Raw genomic sequence first — 7,659 nt, 5'->3', positions numbered from 1 at the left:
TGATTTGACACACACACACACACACACACACACACACACACACAGAGTACAAGCAGGATGAGCGACAGGCAGAGGGAGAAGGAGAAGCAGGCTCCTAACTGAGCAGGGAGCCTGATGCGGGGGCTGGATCCCAGGACCCTGGGATCATTACCTGAGCCGAAGGCAGATGCCTAACTGACTGAGCCACCCAAGTGCTCACCCATGGACATTTTTTTTTATTTCATTAAAATTATTTAAGAAGAAAATAAGGGTGCACAGTGACTCATGAAATGAAGATCTATTCAAGTGGAATTAATGTAATTACTAATAAAAGATTTCAACATTATTTGAATGACTAATGCTTAAGATAGGGGGAGCTAAAAAGGCAATAGTGCATCTAATTTACTATCTTGATATTTTTTTTATCTTTTTTTTTTTTTTAATGTTATGTTAGTCACCATACAATACATCATTAGTTTCTGATGTGGTGATCCATGATCCATTGTTTTCGTATAACACCCAGTGCTCCATGCAGTATGTGCCCTCCTTAATACCCATCACCGGGCTAACCAATCTCCCCACCCTCCTCCCCTCTAAAACCGTGTTTGTTTCTCAGAGTCCATAGTCTTTCATGGTTCATCTCTCCCTCCGATTTCCCCTCCTTCAGTTTTCCCTTCCTTCTCCTAATGTCCTCCATGCTATTCCTTATGTTCCACAAATAAGTGAAACCATATGATAATTGACTTTCTCTGCTTGACTTATTTCACTTAGCATAATCTCCTCTAGTCCCATCCATGCTGATGTAAAAGTTGGGTATTCATCCTTTCTGATGGCTGAGTAATATTCCATTGTAAATATGGCCCACATCTTCTTTATCCATTCATCTGTTGAAGGGCATCTCGGCTCTTTCCACAGTTTGGCTATTGCAGACATTGCTGCTATGAACATTGGGGTGCATATGGCCCTTTTTTTCACTACATCTGTGTCTTTGGGGTAAATACCCATGAGTGCAATTGCTGGGTCATAGGGTAGCTCTATTTTTAATTTTTTGAGGAACCTGCACACTGTTTTCCAAAGTGGCTGTACCAACTTGCATTCCCACCAACAGTGTAAGAGGGTTCCCCTTTCTCCACAACCTCTCCAACATTTGTTGTTTCTTTCCCTGTCCATTTTTGCCATTCTAACTGGTATAAGGTGGTATCTCACTGTGGTTTTGATTTGAATTTCCCTGATGGCTAATGATGATGAACATTTTTTCATGTGTCTGTTAGCCATTTGTATGTCTTCTTCAGAGAAGTGTCTTTTCATGTCTTCTGCCCATTTTTTGACTTGATTATTTGTTTTTTGGGTGTTGAGTTTGAGAAGTTCTTTATAGATCTTGGATACCAGCCTTTTATCTGTAGTATCATTTGCAAATATCTTCTCCCATTCTGTGGCTTGCCTCTTTGTTTTGTTGACTGTTTCCTTCACTGTGCAGAAGCTTTTTATCTTGATGAAGTCCCAAAAGTTCATTTTTGCTTTTGTTTCACTAGCTTTTGGAGCTGTATCTTGAAAGAAGCTGCTGTGGCCGATGTCAAAGAGGTTACTGCCTATGTTCTCCTCTAGGATTTGGATGGATTCCTGTCTCATATTGAGGTCTTTCATCCATTTTGAGTTTATCTTTGTGTACGGTGTTAGAGAATGGTCGAGTTTCATTCTTCTGTATATAGCTGTCCAATTTTCCCAGCACCATTTATTGAAGAGACTGTCTTTTTTCCATTGCATATTTTTTCCTGCTTTGTCGAAGATTATTTGACCATAGAGGTGAGGGTCCATATCTGGACTCTCTATTCTGTTCCATTGGTCTATATGTCTGTTTTTGTGCTAGTACCATGCTGTCTTGGTGATCACAGCTTTGTAATATAGCTTGAAATCCAGCAACGTGATGCCCCCAGCTTTGTTTTTCTTTTTCAACATTTCCTTGGCGATTCGGGGTCTTTTCTGATTCCATACAAATTTTAGGATTGTTTGTTCCAGCACTTTGAAAAATGTCATTGGAATTTTGATCGGGATGGCATTGAGGGTATATAGATTGTTCTGGGTAGCATAGACATTTTAACAATGTTTATTCTTCCGATCCATGAGCATGGAATGTTTTTCCATCTTTTTGTGTCTTCTTCAATTTCTTTCATGAGTGTTCTGTAGTTCCTAGAGTATAGATCCTTTACCTCTTTGGTTAGGTTTATTCCGAGGTATCTTATGGTTTTTGGTGCTATTGTAAATGGAATCGTTTCTCTAATTTCTCTTTCTACAGTTGCGTTGTTAGCGTATAAGAAAGCAACTGATTTCTGTGCATTGATTTTGTATCCTGCCACATTACTGAATTGCTGGATGAGTTCTAGTAATTTGGGGGTGGAGTCTTTTGGGTTTTCCACATTAAGTATCATGTCATCTGAGAAAAGAGGGAGTTTGACTTCTTCTTTGCCAATTTGAATACCTTTTATTTCTTTTTGTTGTCTGATTGCTGTTGCTAGGACTTCTAGTACTATGTTGAACAATAGTGGCAAGAGTGGGCATCCTTGACGTGTTCCTGGTCTTAAGGGAAAGGCTCTCAGCTTTTCCCCATTGAGGATGATATTCGCTGTGGGTTTTTCATAGATGGATTTTATGAACTTGAGAAATGTTCCTTCTATCCCTATACTCTGAAGAGTTTTAATCAGGAAAGGATGCTGTATTTTGTCAAATGTTTTTTCTGCATCAATTGAGAGGACCATATGGTTCCTCTCCCTCCTCTTATTAATGTGCTTTATCATACTGATTGATTTGCGAATGTTGAACCACCCTTGCATCCTGGGGATAAATCCCACTTGGTCGTGGTGGATGATCCTTTTAATGTATTGTTGGATCCTATTAGCTAGGATTTTGTTAAGGATTTTGGAATCCATATTCATCAGGGATACCGATCTGAAATTCTCCTTTTTGATGGGGTCTTTGCCTGGTTTTGGGATTAAGGTAATGCTGGCCTCATAGAATGAATCTGGAAGCTTTTCTTCTGTTTCTATTCTTCTATTCTCTTCAGGAGAATAGGTATTATTTCTTCTTTGAATGTTTGGTAGAATTCCCCAGGGAATCCATCAGGCCCTGGACTCTTGTTATTTGGGAGGTTTTTGATCACTGCTTCAATCTCGTTACTGGTTATTGGCCTATTCAGGTTGTCAATTTCTTCCTGTTTCAGTCTTGGCAGTTTATGGGTTTCCAGGAAGGCATCCATTTCATCCAGATTGCTCAGTTTACTGGCATATAGTTGTTGATAATAATTTCTAATAATTGTTTCTATTTCCTTGGTGTTAGTCGTGATCTCTCCCCTTTCATTCATAATTTTATTAATTTGGGTCCTTTCTCTCTTCTTTTGGATAAATCTGGTCAGTGGTTTATCAATCTTATTAATTCTTTCAAAGAACCAACTTCTAGTTTCGCTGATCTGATCTACTGTGTTTCTGGTTTCTAATTCATTGATCTCTGCTCTAATCTTAATTATTTCTTTTCTAATATGTGGCTTAGGTGTCATTTGTTGCTTTTTCTCTAGTTCTTTAAGGTGTAGAGTTAGTTGGTGAATTCGGGATTTTTCTATTTTTTTGAGCGAGGCTTGGATGGCTATGTATTTCCCCCTTAGGACCGCCTTTACAGTATCCCATAGGTTTTTGACCGATGTGTTTTCATTCTCATTGATTTCCATTAATTGTTTAAGTTCTTCTTTGATTTCCTGGTTGACCCAAACATTCTTGAGCAGAGTGGTCTTTAGCTTCCAAGTGTTTGAATTTCTTCCAAATTTTTTCTTGTGATTGAGTTCCAGTCTTAAAGCATTGTGGTCTGACAATATGCAGGGAATAATCTCAATCTCAATCTTTTAGTATTGGTTGAGACCAGTATGTGGTCTATTCTGGAGAAAGTTCCATGTGCACGCAAGAAGAATGAGTATTATGTTGTTTTAGGGTGGAATGTTCTGTGTATATCTATGAGGTCCATCTGGTCCAGTGTGTCATTCAAAGCTCCTGTTTCTTTGTTGATTTTCTGCTTGGATGATCTGTTTATTGCTGAGAGTGGAGTATTGAGGTCTCCTACAATTAACATATTGTTATCAATATGACTCTTTATTTTGGTTAACAGTTGGCTTGTGTAGATGGCTGCTCCCATGTTGGGGGGCATAGATATTTACAATTGTTAGGTCTTCTTCTTGGATAGACCCTTTAAGAATGATATAGTGTCATTCTGTGTCTCTAACTAGTCTTTAGTTTAAAATCTAATTTGTCTGATATAAGAATTCTAGCCCAGCTTTCTTTTGAGGTCCGCTGGCATGGAAGATGGATCTCCATCCCTTCACTTTCAGTCTGGATGTATCTTTAGGTTCAAAATGAGTCTCTTGTAGACAGCATATGGATGGGTCCTGTCTTTTTATCCAATCTGCAACCCTGTGACATTTTATGGGAGCATTTAGGCCATTCACATTGAGAGTGATTATTGAAAGATATGAATTAATTGTCATCATGTTGCCTGTGAAGACCTTGTTTTTATAGATTGTCCCTGTAAATTTCTGTTGTATATCACTCTTGGGGTCTTTCTCCTTTTATAGAACCCCCCTTAATATTTCTTGCAGGGCCAGCTTAGTGGTCACATATTCTTTCAGTTTCTGCTAGTCTTGGAAGATCTGCATCTCTCCATCCATTCTAAATGAGAGCCTTGCCAGGTAAAGTATTCTTGGCTGCATGTTCTTCTCCTTTAGTACCCTGAATATGTCTTGTCAGGCCTTTCTGGCTTGCCAGGTCTCTGTGGATAGGTCTGATGTTATTCTGATGTTCCTCCCTCTGTACATAAGGAATCTCTTCCCCCTAACTGCCCTTAAGATGGTTTCCTTGGTTCTAAGATTTGTGGGTTTTACTATTACATGCTTGGGTGTTGGCCTGTTTTCCTTGATCTTGGGAGGGGGCCTCTCTGCCTCTAGGATTCGAATGTTTGTTTCATTCCCCAGATTAGGGAAGTTCTCAGCTACGATTTGCTCAAATATATCTTCTAGTCCTCTCTCTCTCTCTCCACCCACTCCGAGATTCCAATAATTCTGAATTTGGAATGCTTCATGGTGTCACTTATTTCTCTGATTCTATTTTCATGGATGCTGAGTTGTTTTTCCTTGGCCCCCTCTTTTCCCTTTTTATCTATTAAATTGTCTTCCAGGTCACTAATTCGTTCTTCTGTCTTACTTACCCTAGCTGTTAGATTATCTAGATTAGATTGGATCTCATTGATAGCATTTTTAAGTTCTGCCAATTCAGCTTTCATTTCTGCCCTTAGAGACTCTATGGTGCCATTAATTGATTTCTCCATTCTAGTTATTGTCTTCACAATTGCTAGCCTGAATTCCATCTCCAACATCTTGGTTATATCTGCATCCATTTGTAAATCTGCGGCATAAGTCATAATCTCTGAGTCTTTCCTATTTTGGGGGTTCCTCCTCCTAGTCATTCTGTTGAGGGGTGGTTGAGGGAATGTATAGAGTCCAAATTATTGACCACAACCCAAGCAAGATGCACCTGTTTTCTAGGGACCTTAGGGTTGCTGGCCTCTTGTTTTCCCAGCCTGTCTTCTGGGGGAGGGGCCTGCTGTGCTGTTACTCAGGTAACCCTGTTTGGGCAGAGTTGCCCTGCCCCCCTGTGGTGGGGGATGGGCTCAGTAGGAACCGGTTTTTTGGGGCTTTTGTTCTCTGGCAGCTTTCCCTGGTGGCTTTCTGCATGTCTTCAGAGAGTCAGAGCAGAAGAGACCGTTTCTAACCCTCTGCCTCAGAGCAGAGAGATTGCAGTTTGTTCTTCAGTGAGCTCTGCAGGCCACAGTCTCTCCGTTTCTGTCTGTGCTGCTATAAACTGCAGTGTCCTGGGTTGTGTGCCCCTCTGCAGCACTCCCAGTCCTGCCTCCAGGTCAGGGCACGTCTCTACCCTTTGTGCTTCTAAAACCGCCAGCCACCCCCAGTTCGCACACACAGCCCCGGCACTCCAAGTTTCCATCCAGGGCGCTGCCCTAAAGTCCTTTCCCCACTGCTACCGGTCTGCAAGTCTGTGCCCTGTCCCACTGTGGGAGGCTATTGCTCACCGGCAGTGTAGGATCCCCACGGCCAGACTCCCTCCCACTGCCATTTATCCTCTGATATCTGCCTGCAGGATCATGGCTCCTGGCTTCTTACCTCGAAACCAACCACCTGCGATATTCTGTTTGTAGAGATCCAGATCTTACATCTCAGGCTGATTTCGTGGATGCTCAGAGTGGTCTGGTAGATATCTAGCTCAATTCTGGGGACCAGTTGGAATAGGGTCCCCTACTCCTCTGCCATCTTTTCCAGACCTCCCCCATGGACATTTAAATGCAAATTTATCAACCTACTTAGATTTCTAAATTTGGTGTCACATTTAAAATGGCTTTCCTCCCTGAGATTTTTTTAATCCATTTTCTTCAACTAACATAATGATTTTAACTTTTCATTTAAATCTTTGATCTATATGAAATGTATTTTGTTGAAAGAAAGAAGATAAGGAGTGAACAATTTTTTAAAATGTTTATCTCATTGTCCCAACACCTCTCATTGAATAAGCAACCTTTTTCCCATTGATGTGCAATGTCACACTTAATGATATATCTGCTATATTTTGAGCCATTTCTGAATATTTGTTCTGTTCCACTGATCTATGTGCATACCCACTTGAATGCCTAATAGTTTTAATCATTGTAGTATTATAATATGTTCTGACATCTAATAGGGTATAAATCTCCTCTTGACTTTTCTATTTATGAATTAACCTATTTGTGCATATTTATTCTTCCAAAATATCTTTTAAGTCAGTTTGTTTAGTTGCCAAGAAATTTTTGGGGCACCATGAAATTTGTAAATTATTTTAGAAGTAATTGATACCTATAACATCTTGTGTGTCTGTGTAATTCTGAAAAATTACTTTCCAGTTACAGCATTCTCATGTTTATATTAGTGGCATGTTGTTTCCTTTATGTAGATCTTGCAGGTTTATCGTTTTGTTTAATGCTGGGTATCTTACCTTTTTTTTTTCTCTTTTTAAATGAAATATGCTACATTCAGGAAAAAAAATACTGAAATCTAAGTATAAATACAGAAATCACAAATCAAGCAAGACTGTGGAATCTCAGATCTGTACCTCTGAAACAAATAATGCAATATATGTTAAGAAAGAAAAAAAGAAGAAGAATGTAGCAGGAGGGGAAGAATGAAGGGGGGAAATCGGAGGGGGAGAAGAACCATGAGAGACGATGGACTCTGAAAAACAAACTGAGGGTTCTAGAGGGGAGGGGGGTGGGAGGATGGGTTAGCCTGGTGATGGGTATTGAGGAGGGCACGTTCTGCATGGAGCACTGGGTGTTATGCACAAACAATGAATCATGGAACACTATATCTAAAACTAATGATGTAATGTATGGGGATTAACATAACAATAAAAAAAATTTAAAAAAAAAGAAATCACAAATCAAGACAGAAAATAAATTACCAATAAATAAAAATTAACCAAATAGTCATCAGACTTTTCATTTATAACATTTGAGGATACAAAATGGCGGAATACCAACTAGAGATTACTGATGGACAGAAATTAGTCACAAAGCGACATGGAAGATAATTTTAGACATACAATA

The sequence above is a fragment of the Phoca vitulina genome, unplaced genomic scaffold (assembly GCF_004348235.1).
Source record: "Phoca vitulina isolate PV1807 unplaced genomic scaffold, GSC_HSeal_1.0 scaffold20, whole genome shotgun sequence".
Lineage (NCBI taxonomy): Eukaryota > Metazoa > Chordata > Mammalia > Carnivora > Phocidae > Phoca > Phoca vitulina.
The sequence above is the reverse complement of the archived record's forward strand: the minus strand, read 5'-3'. Positions refer to the sequence as shown.